This window comes from Mesocricetus auratus, unplaced genomic scaffold, assembly GCF_017639785.1.
Source record: "Mesocricetus auratus isolate SY011 unplaced genomic scaffold, BCM_Maur_2.0 Super-Scaffold_100003, whole genome shotgun sequence".
NCBI lineage: Eukaryota > Metazoa > Chordata > Mammalia > Rodentia > Cricetidae > Mesocricetus > Mesocricetus auratus.
The window spans coordinates 6,135,176-6,147,352 of record NW_024429188.1 but is presented as its reverse complement, the minus strand read 5'-3'; the positions used below and the strand labels follow the sequence as shown (position 1 = coordinate 6,147,352).

General features: G+C 42.2%; 1 long non-coding RNA gene across 1 annotated transcript; it reads right to left on the bottom strand.

The window, feature by feature from the left end:
* Positions 1-1,927: 1,927 nt before the first annotated feature.
* Positions 1,928-6,026, bottom strand: LOC121139940. Its single transcript, XR_005876720.1, has 3 exons — positions 5,906-6,026; positions 2,739-2,916; positions 1,928-1,973 (listed from the first exon to the last, which is right to left on the bottom strand). It is a non-coding gene; the product is annotated as an uncharacterized LOC121139940 (long non-coding RNA).
* Positions 6,027-12,177: the final 6,151 nt, after the last annotated feature.

Genomic DNA, 12,177 nt, shown 5'->3' with positions numbered 1-12,177 from the left:
TTCTCAGTGGCATCTCCAGTCAGTCTCTGTGTCAGCAGTCTCTGGGCCCAGTGGCAGGCCTTACATTACCTCAGGGAGGAAATGCCTGCCAGGCATGCTCATGCAGGCCTGTTTGGTCAGGGCGACTTTGACTTGGGTAGGCTGGCTGGCAGTTTCTTCTACATTATTTGCGGCAATTTTGAAGGGTGTTATTTCCCTGATAGCATTCTCAATCTGTTTGTCATTTGTATATTTTGGAGGACTAATCACTTTTTTAAGTTAATTTTGTACCCCGCTACTTTGCTGAAAGTGTTTATCATATGTAGGAGTTTCCTGGTGAAAATGTTTGGTTCATTTGTGTCATGTCATCTGCAGCTAAAGATAATTGACTTATTCCTTTCCTATTTGTATCCCCTTGATCTGCTTCAGTTGTCTTATTGGTCTCCTAAGTCTTCAAGTACTATATTGAATAGATATCGAGAGAGTAGACATCCTTCTTTTATTCCTGATTTTAGTGGAATTTCTCTGAGTTTGTCTCCATTTGATTTGGTGTAGGCAATAGGCTTGCCTCAAACTGCCTTATTATATTTAGGTATGCCCTTGTATGCCTAATCTCTCCAGGTCTTTTTTTTTTATCATGAATGGGTATTGCACTTTGTCAAAGGCCTGTTCTGCATCTCATGAGATGATCATCTGGTTTTTGTATTTTGGTTTGTTTATATGCTGGGTTATATTTATCAGTTTACATATGTTGAACCATTCCTGCATCCCTAGGATGAAGCCTACATGATGGTGGTGTGTGATCTTGATGAGCTCTTGGATTCCATTTACAGATATTTTTGAGTATTTTAGTGCCTATGGTCATAAGTGAAATTGTTCTGTAAGTCTTTCTTTTTGGGGGGGTCTTTATGTGGTTTGGTTATCTGGGTAGCCATGGCCTCATAAAATTAATTAGGCAATGTCCCTCCTGTTTCTGTTTCGTGGAATAATTTGAGGAGTATTATTGGCATGAACTCATCTTTGAAAGTCTAGTAGAATTCTAAGCTAAAACCATCTAGACTTGTGCTCTTTTTAGTTGGCACCCTTAATGACTGCTTCTAATTCACTAGGGGTTATATGTCTGTTTAAATTGCTTATTTGATCTTTATTTAACTTTGGTAATTGGCCTGTATCAAGAAAAATATCTGTTTCTTTTAGATTTTCCAATTTGTTTGAGTACAGGTTTTTAAAGTATGTCCTTATGATTCTTTGTATTTCCTTACTGTCTGTTGTTCTGCCCCCCTTTTCGTTTCTAATTTTGTTAACTTGGATATCTTCTCACCACCTGTTAGTTAAGTTGGATAAGAGTTTGTCAATCTTATTGTTTTCTCAAAGAACCAATCCTCTCTTTCACCAATTTTTGTATTATTTTTGTTTGTTTCTATTTTATTGATTTCAGCCCCAAGTTTGATTATTTTTTAACTTTTTTATTATTTTAATTTTAAATAGCTTGCTTCACATGTCAGTCCCAGTTCCCTCTCCCTCCCCTCCTCCGGCATACCCCCACCATTCCCCCCAGCCTCCCACCCTATCCCTACTTCCTTCCACATAGGTCATATCCAGAGTCTGTCATTTCGCTCAGGGCAGGGTCCAGGCACTCCCCTAAGAGCCCAGGCTGAGAGATCATCCCTCTATGTGTTATGGACACACGAAGTCCATTTGTATGCCAGGAATAAACACTGATCCACTGCCCAGGACCCGATAGGTTGCCCAGGACTCCTCACTGAATTTCACACTCAGGGGGTCTGGATCAGTCCCAGCTGGCCTCCCAGCAGTGGGTCTGGGGTTCAAGAGCTCCCCCTTGTTCAGATCAGCTGTCTCTGCTGGTTTCGCCAGCCCATTCTTTGCCAATTTGTTCATCGCTCCTCTCTCTCTGTCACTGGGTTCCATGAGTTCAGTTCAGTGTTTAACTGTGGGTGTTTGCCTCTGCTTCCATCAGTCACTGGATGAAGGTTCTAGGATGGCATATAGGGTAGACGTCAAGTTCATTATCAGGAATAGGCATTCAAGGTGGTCTCTCCACTATTGCTTAGCTTGCCAGTTGGCGTCATCCCTTTAGGTCACCAGAGGTCTCACTGGTGCCAGATCTCTTTTCTAACCTATGACTCCCTCTATTATAGTATTTCTCATCCTGTTCTCCCTCTATTTTAACCCCCCAACCTTCCTTTTCCCCCATGACCTACTCTCTCTTCCTCTTCTCCCCCTCTCTTCTTCCCAGCTCCCACTCTGCCCCCTCCTCTCACCGTGTTCCCCATCCATTCAGAAGATCTTGCCTCATTCCTCTTCTCTTGGGTACCATGCATATCTCTCCTAGGTTCTTTCCTGTTTCCCAGACTCTCAGTCAGTGGAAGTGCAGACTGGCACTATCCTGATCCATGTCTAAAATCCATATATGAGTGAGTTCATACCATGTTTGTCTTTTTGTGACTGGGTTACTCACTCAGTGCCATCCATTTACCTGCGAATTTCAAGATTACCAACTGCATGTTTTGTACATAGTTGAAAAATAAAATATTATTATATTTTTACTTAGCAGGAAAGAGACAGTGATCAAGAAAGTGGAGATTGTCTGTCACACACTGCTGACCTTTTAATTTCTCTAAATACAGGAAACTCAACTACACATTCTGTGCTAATAGGGGCTTGCATTCACACTCTTCCTCCAAAAGGGAAATATTATCATATAACGATGAAGGTATTAAAAAGATGATTTTCCTCACCCTTTTGAGTTGTTGACTAGGGCCGTCCAAGAGACTTTTCTTGGTAGCTCTTCAGGATCTGAAGGTAAGTTCTTGTTGCTGAAGAAAATGCAAACTTCAAATCCATGAGTTAGAAGAAGTGAGCTCAGGGACCTGCAGACCTCCTCCCTAGGGCTGCCTCTCACAGTGTCAGAAAGAGCTGCCATGGAGAAAAGTTATCAGTACCCCACCCAGGTGTAAAACCTACAAAATACAACGATGCTCAGCATGGCAAGATATGCCCAAAGGTGCAATAGTGGCACTTATGTCTTGGGGATAACTATATGCCACCCAATTGGAATTAAGGCCCACTCAGTAGGAGGGATTTCATGCCTGGTACCAAAGACTTAGTGAACTACCCATGACTGATGAAGCCATGGAACCTAGAGGAGAAGCTCCTACTGCTGTGGAATAATCCTTCCGTACACTGTATGAACATGTGTCGCTATGATTGGTTTAATAAACAGGCTGACTGGCCACTAGCTGAGCAGGATAAAGTTAGGCAGGAAAGCCAAACTGAATGGGTGGAGTCAGAGGAGTTGCTAGCCAGACGGAAAACAAGTCATACAGGCAAAATGGGATAGAGGTAAAAGCCATGAGCCTTGGGGCAGCACATAGATTAATAGAAATGGGTTAAGTTGTAAGAGCTAGTTAGTAACAAACCTGAGCATTTATAATTAATATAAGTCTCAGTGTCTATCGAGAGTGGCTGCAGGACAGGAAAACTCAGCATATATACTACCGTCACTTTCCTAAACTGGTGTAACATTTAACTGCATTCTCAAGATTTATCTGTATACACACAGAAAAAATGTAGACCTCGCTCCTCATAGAAGACACCTTTTACAGCAGATGAAATTCAAAGATCTATAACTAGTCAAAATGCAGAGAACAAATGACAGTGGGATGCCCAGCCCCAACTGAAGCATCCACAACACAACCTATTTACCTAAGAACCAGGGACCCTCTTGGAAGAGGGAGCAGATGGAGTGTAAGAGCCAGAGGAGCAGATGGAAGTTTGCTGTGAGACAGTGAGATAGTGCCTCTACATATGCCGCCAGGGGAGTTGCACCCACAAAACCTCAACAGTATGATCACCTGAACAAGGACACACCAGTTGGCATGTCAGTATGGAAGGGCGAAGCTCACAAGGCCCTACATTTAGATGGAGAGCTACTGCATTTTGCTTTCCTGGTGTGCGTGCGCGCACGCGTGTGTGTATGTGTGTGTCTGTGTGTGTGTGTGTCATTATCCATTCCTCCCCCTTCCCCCACCCTTTTTACCTGTTGTTTCGCTTTCGTAGACCCCCCCTTTATGCTTTCATGTGTGTGTATATGTATGTATATTTAAATCTAATTTCAACACAGGAGAGAAAATGTGGTATTTGCCTTTCTGTGTCTGATTTATTTTCCTTAGTACGATTTATCATTTCCAATATGATCCATTTTCCTGAAAATGTCATGACTTCTCTTCACAGCTTAGTAAAATTCTTCTTTTGTGTGTGTGGCAATTTCATTTTTTAAAAATATAAATTAAAACAATCTTATTTTACATACCAGTCCGAGTTCCCTCTCCTTACCATCTTCTTACTCCCCCACCATCTCCCCATCCCAACCCCCATCCACTCCTCAGGGAGGGTGAGGCCTTCCATGGAGGATCATCAAAGTCTGTGACATCATTTGGAGCAGGACTTAGGCCCTCCTCCGTGTATCTAGGCTGAGAGAGTATCCCTCCATAGGGAATGGGCTCCCAAAGCATATTCGGTGTGGCACATTTTCATTGTGTGCTCCTCTGTTGATGAACAGCTAGGCTGAATCGTTTTCTTGGCTACTATGAATAGTGCAGTGCTAGACATGGGTGGACTACTGTCTCTATTTGCATGCTGGCTGACTTGGTGCCGCCACCGTGGGTGTGTAAGTCTGTGTTTGCTGCCTTTGATCCCTTTAGAGTATACAGCCTGTAGTGATATATCTGGATAGTGTAGCAGTTGTGTTTGTAGTGTTCAGAACAACAGCTTGCTGGGTTCTATCATGTTTAGACTAATTTACATTCTCACAGTCAATGTATATAAGGCTCTCTTTTTCCATACAGCCTTGCCAGCATTGGTTGTTTTCTTAGTCATTCTGACTGGACAGTCGTAATCTTCATTTTCTTGCATTTTTCTCTTCTGGTTTTGAGTGTTGTTCCTTTGTATTTTTGACAGGTTGACTATAGCATGTCCTGGAGAGGATTTCTCTGGCCATGTCTGTGTTTGGGTGCTCAATTCTTCCTATAGATTTGAGAATTTCATTGAGCCTGTTCCCTGTGCCTTCTTCTTTATCTCGGCTGCTTCTATCTCTTGGGTTCTTATACTTATTACGTTGATCATATTTTGATATTTGTAGATGATGTAGTCTATAGTCATGATTATTCATAGGTTGTTTTTGTTTTTTTACAGTTCTTGAGATTGAACCTAGGGCCCCCTATACACTAGGCAAAACCATTTGCTTCTGAGCTATAGCTTCCTCATTTCTTTGTTTGGTTTTAGGGTTTTTGTTTGGTTTTGGTTTTGGTTTGTTTAGGACCAAGTCACACTATAGTTCAAGCTGGCCTGTAACTGTAATACTCCTCCCACAGCCTCCAGAGTGTTGGGATTACCTGACATTTTTTTTTCTACTTTATTGGTACCTGAATGTAGTATTCCCTCTACTTCCATCTCTGAAAACCTTTTTTTTTTTTTCTGGTCAGTCAACTTGATCAGTGGCTATGCTTTCCCGTGTATTTACTACTTGATTCATTGGTATGTCTATTTTTTTTTCATTTCCAACATTTCCATTTGCTTTTCATTTTTCAAACTCTCAATTTCCCTGCTGAATTTTTGGCTCATGTTGTTAAATGTCTTTTTTGTTTACTTACTTGCTTCTTTGTCCATATTACTGACTTTCCCATACATTTTGTAGGTTTTCTTGTCTGTGTTGATGGCTTCCCTCCAACTGGAGGTTGAGAGACTTGTTCCCAGCCCTAGTGGGCACCATGAAGCCCTTAGAGACTCTTTGTGATCACACTTGTGGGTTAAATGACATCCACACTGCAATAACACTAACCATAAACCCATATACATAAACCATAATTCCACAATTGCAGGATAAGTTGGAAAAAATAGAACTTACAGAGAAGTGGAAATAGATGTAGCTGGGCCCATAAGAAAAATTGCCAGTTTGAAGAGCAAATAAGCAGAACCGTGGTTTATTCCATCCTCAGTTACAGGCAGGTCCACACAAAACAGTGGCAGGGAGAGGGAAAAAGAAAAAGAAGAAGGAAAAAAAATTCCCTTATTTAAAAGGTGAAAAGAAGAAGGCTCCACATAATTTTTTCAAACACAAAGGACTGGGTAAGAAAGTTTTTTTTTTAACACAAAGGGCGGGGGTAAGAGGCATACCTGGTCGCTGCCTTGTACAATGCTACCATCTAGTGGCCAGAAAAAGTCACGTACATCCCAAGAAAACTGGCTTTCACACATACAATCCTAAAGACAAAAGTTGCTGCAACAAAGCAAAATAAGAGGACGCTTTTAGATCCCGGAAAAGGAGACCGTGATCTTTAGCCTCCAGAAAGCTTGGTGCACTAATCGAAAATGTGGCGACGCGAACAGTAGGTCAGCATGTCACCTGCCTCATACCCTAAGCTACATGTAAAAACTCATAGGCAGGATAAAAGCACAATCAAAAGACAGGAAAGTGCCAGCGACTACAGTGGGGACCTTGGCGCCAACCTGCCACCTGCCAATCCAAACAAAGGGCTTGTTGTGCCTATCCTTTGTGTCCTGACCCGGCTGCTATTGTTCTGACTCCGAGGGCAGGCATGAGGAAGGCAGCCTTTCTCGGGCAGGTTCCCTGGGCGCACTTAGTGCCTATAAGCATATATTCTGTAGTCGGTCTAGTTTATCCCGTCTGGCTTCCAGAATTCTTTCTTTGTGTTGGTGACTCGAAGAACTGAAGAAAATGGCGACTTTCTTTGGGTGTCGGTGAATTTAGGTTTCTTTGGCCACTAGATGGCACTGTTGTATAGCGTGAGTGCCTTGCTCTCTGTTCTACCCCGCCCTTTGCGCTTTAAAAAAATGGAATGACGGGTTTTTTTTTTTCTATTCAAAAATTCTTAGCCTGCCTCTTCCCAGCTTGGGCTAGGCAGGCTAGAATCTGACAATTGTGTTTTATCTTTGTGAACTCTTTCTTACCCAAAATCCACCACCTGTGCTTTACATTTTTTTTTCCACACTGGTTGGGTGGTCTGGGCACCCAGGCACCCCACCGCCTCAGATTTGAGCTTCTCTGAAAGACCTTTGCCAATCTTTATTAACTAATTATTTTAATGTAGGCTTCACTTAAACTCTTCACATTTCTATAGAAGCATATTGATGAAAATTCTTACAATCCCATTACTGCATGACCGCCGTTAATTATACTTTATTATAGTTTCTTTTATTTATTATTTTCATTTATACCGGCACATTGAAAATACATGGACTTTAGTGTTTTCAGCTTTGCCCTATCATAATTTTGAAATCATTACACTGAATTCCACTGGCATATATAATTAAATTTAAATTTTTCATATATTGTATTTTATGTTTCCTTGTCTTAGTAATCATCTTGAAAGAGTGGATGTTTTTTCCTCTAATGTGACAAAACTGTTTAATAAGTGATAGGAAAAACAGAAATAAACATTAACACTCTATCTCAATGGCAGGTATCTTTGCTTTCTCGTTCATCTTTTTTTTTTTTTTATTCTACCATAAAAACAGAACAGGGCCCAACAATCTCTGTCCCTTGTTAAGAGCATTGATGTGGAGATAGCCCAGTTGGTAAAATTCTTTGTGAGAATATGAGGACCTAACTGCACATTCCCAGTGCATACTCAAGTAAAAGCCTGGCATCGCAGCATGTGTAGAAAGTTCACCAAGGTGTGTGCTGCCAAGGGGAAGGCTTTCGCTGTATATAGGAGGCAGAGGCCAGAGTGTGGCCAGCAAAATGGACAGTGCCGTTCGGGCTTAGGGAGGACCAAAAGAGGAGACAAGAAAGAGAACCAAGAGGGAGGGGGCCAAGAGAGTGAAGGCCAAAATGGCAGGGTTATATAGGCAGGAGAAGGTGGGGGAAGGAAAATCCATGAGCTGGAGACATCTAGGGTAGGGGTGGGGTGAGAAGAGCCATGGTACTGAGTGATTCTGAGAGTCTGGGGGCCAGCATGCTCTTTGGTATGCTACTAGGCACCACAGGGAGTCATCTGTGAGTTTCTTTTGGTTTGGACCTGACAGCCTGCACCCCTAGTCCTTGAGCTGGGTGAGTGGAGACAAAAGACCCCTGGGATTTTCTGGCCTGTGAGTCCCAGGTTCAGTTAGAGACCTTGTCTCAAATAAGGTGGAGAAATACCAGGCATTAACATTCATATATGATAACACCCCCCATACCCCGCCAGAACAAAATAACAGCAAAACCCAAGACCTGTTGTTGCCTAAATAGTTAAAGCTTACAGATAATCTCATGAGATCATTTTACAATCAACCACATGGTCTCTGGAAAAAAATGTAGACTAAAGATTTAGGTCCTAACAATAAACAAAACAAAAAGGCAGCCCACAGAATGGGAAAAGGTATTCACTAATCCCACATCTGACAGAGGGTGATCTCCAAAATTTACAAAGAACTTAAGAAGTAAGTCTCCAAAACACCAAAGGACCCAATTAAAAAGTGGGGTCCAGAACTAAATAGAGAATTTTCAATAGAGGAGTCTAAAATGGCTGAGAGGCACTTGAGAAAGTGCTCAACATCCTTAGCCATCCGGGAAATGCAAATCAAAACAACTCTGAGATACCATCTCCTGTCAGGATGGCTAAAATCAAAAACACCAATTACAGTTTATGCTGGAGAGGATGTGGAAAAAAGGGAACACTCCTCCACTGCTGGTGGGAGTGCAAACTCATACAGCCACTTTGGAAATCAGTATAGAGATTCTTCAGGAAAATGGGAATCAGTCTTCCACAAGACCCAGCAATTCCACTGTTAGGCATATACCCAAAAGATACACATTCATACAAGGACTCCTGTTACACTAAGTTCATAGCAGCATTATTTGTAATAGCTAGATCTTGGAAGCAACCTAGATGCCCCAAAACTGAAGAATGGATAGAGAAAACGTGGTACATTTACACAATGGAGTACTACTCAATGGGAAAAACATGGAATCTTGAAATTTGCAGGCAAATGGATGTCACTAGATGAAACCATCCTGAGTGAGGTAACCCAGTCACAAAAAGACAAACATGGTATGTACTCACTCATATATGGATTTTAGACATGAAGCAGGGGAGTGCCAGCATACAATCCCACTGCCAGAGTCTGGGAAACAGAACCTTCATGCAGTAGTTGATGGGAGCAGAGGCAGACTCCCACAGCTAAACACTGAACTGAACTCCTGGAACGCAGTGACAGAGAGGGAGGAGTGATGAGCAAAGTGGTCAAGACTGGGCTGTTTTAACCCACAGAAACAGATGACCTGAACAAGTGGGAGCTCTTGGACCCCAGACTGATGACTAGGAGGCCAGCATCAGACTGATCCAGATGCCCTGAATGTGGGTGTCAGTGAGGAGGCCTACGCAATCTCTGGGGCCTTGGTTTATGAATAAACTTTGGGAGCCCATCCCACAATGGTGGATGCTCTCTCAGCCTGGACACATGGGAGAGGGCCTAGGCCCTGCCCTGCATGAAATGACAGGCTCTGGAGATCTCCCCAAGGAGGGCCTCACCCTCCCTGGGGAATGGAGTGGGTATTGGGTTGGGGGCTGGGAGGCTGGTGGAGGGACCAGGGAGGAGGCGGGGGAGAGGGAGCCTGGACTGACATGTGAAGCATTCGTGTTTCTAATTTAAATAAAATTATATTTAAAAAGTAAATGAAATTACAAAAAAAATTAGGTCCCAGTCTTGCTCTTACGATACAATCATGTGACAGTTTCTTCCCATTTTTAACGGGTGGGGAGATAGAGAGGAAGTACACTGTGGAATTTTGAGATAAAGTCTTAAGTAGCCCATGCTGTTCTCCAACTCACTACAAGCTCACAATGGCCTTGAACCCTAGATCCTCGTAAGTGTTGCCACCATGCCTGATGTAAATTTGTTCCCAACAAAGTGGTATTCTTTCAGAGATGAATTATCTGTGTGATCCTGAAGTCAGTAGTGATTTCATTCTATTATTTTAAGTTTTGATGTCCAGTAAATTATTGGAAATAATTCCATAGATTTTTTTTCTACTATACTGATTCCTTTTGTCCATTAAGAACCCAGGCATGAAAAAAAATGCATCATGATAGTCTTCATATCTACACTGTTTTCCAGTATAAATATTTCCTTCTTGTAAGGTGTGTGAAGTTCCCAGAAACAAAGCCTCCCCTGTGTTAAAGACTTTCCCAAGGCTGACTGACTGATGAGAACGTCTGTGATCACTGAGGGCTGGAATGGTGTAGGTGCAGGGCCAAATTAGCTGGAGTTATCCTTAACCCCTCCATAGCAATCTGTTGTCTACCTGAATTTGATGCGTCACTCTGCTGACTATCTGGTTAAATATATACATATAAATGGGTACATAGGCACCTAGCTTCCATCACCCAAAAGTATAAGAATGTCATCAGATAGCATCCGAGGCCTATAGCAGAGGTTTCTCAGCTTTGCTCTTACCTATCTACCTGATGTTTCTGACGAGCCAAAACTCCAGATCAACCTTCCCCAGCCTTAGCTCCTAGAGGCTAGGTTGTATGCAACAGGCCTAGGCCCAAAACTGAACAAACGGAGCTCCAAACCCCCCAGCATCCTGGGGACTGTTTGACCTCAAAAGAAACTTGCCTGTAGCCTCCAGGAAATTCAATTCTGAAAAATATTAGTACAATAGACCACCCGCAAGCTGTAGAAACCACAGAATATTCTCTCCAGTACCAACCTATGAGAAAAATGGGTACACAGGTATTACAAGACAAAAACATGACTTTGAAAAAAATCTCTTGATTGTTCCCCAGATGTCAACCAATTAGAAACTCGTACCTACTGATGTAATCCTGTAACTTTTGTCTTTAAAACCTAGCAGTAGACAGGGAACTTCACCCACTCTGGAGGCTGCTGCGACAGCTTGCTAGATGGGGTCCCTCCTGAACGGAAGTACAGAATAATCAATAACGAGGAAGGATAGAATAATCCATAAACCTTGCGCATTTGCATCGGTGGTCTGTCTCCCTGGTCTCTTTGGGGATCCTTGTGACTTGGGCACAACAGTTTCCACCACTGTCTTTGAAAAATACCTTCATTTGTGACCAATTTCATTCTGTTAGTACAAAAATGTCATAAAAGTATAACAAAGTTGTTACATAGTATTTGGATTAACCTAAATCTCAGGCTATACCACTCATCTTTGGCTACAACATAAACTATCTCTTACTCCCTTTGAGGAGAGCGCTTAGACTTTACGCAGGCAAAGGTCCTTCTAGAATCATCCTGTGTAGCAAGAATAATATAAGCCCAGAGACAGATACTGGGATTCAAGCTGAAGATCAGAAAAGCAAAACAGCCAAGTTACCAGAGAGCTCTTACCTCTACCAAGACTAGGGTGATCGTGCCCTCAATGTGGCTGGAGACTAATTGCCAGCTCTGAGACCCTGCTCCTGTCTTCTATACCTCTCTAGTGCTGGAATTAAAGGCATACACCACCACTGAGAAAGGTTCTCTAAAACTTGTAAGGGCTCTGTCATGTTCTCCGTATTTGTGGGGTTTCTCTGCAATATGAATTTCTGATGTTTACTGAGGTGTAACGAATGGGAAAGTATTTGCTACATTCTTTACATTTTTAGGGTTTTTCTGATATGAGTTGTCTAGCTGAGGAAACTTTAAATCTTTTCTACATTCTATACATGCTTATAGTTTCTCACCAGTATGTATTCTTTAATGTTTACTAAACAAGGTAAAAAACCTTGGCCATAGACACTTTGTGAAGTGTCTCACCAGGGTCTGTTTTCTGATGTTGATTAACATGTAAGAACAGTCGCGGCATTGGCATGCCCTTTGCAGTTGTAGGCTTCCCTTCTGGTTATATGGCGACTAGCTCTTGTTTCTTTATATCTCATGGCATTTTTTTTCTTTGCTCCACAAATGTGACTAGGTGAGGCTGGAGTTGTAGCTCAGTTGTTAGCACTAAGCAGTGAATCTGAGGCCAGCCTGGGCTACATGAGAATCTCCAAAATAAAGAAATCAACTAATATAATTAGTTAAGTAAAATAAAGAAAAAGAACTATGTCCAAGTATTTTAAGGCCCAGAGATGCAAGGTTTCTGGAATTCTCTAACACTATCTTCCTAAAATGTCATTGATCAGGATCAGGATCCAGGCCCATCCCATGACCCTCCACCCCACC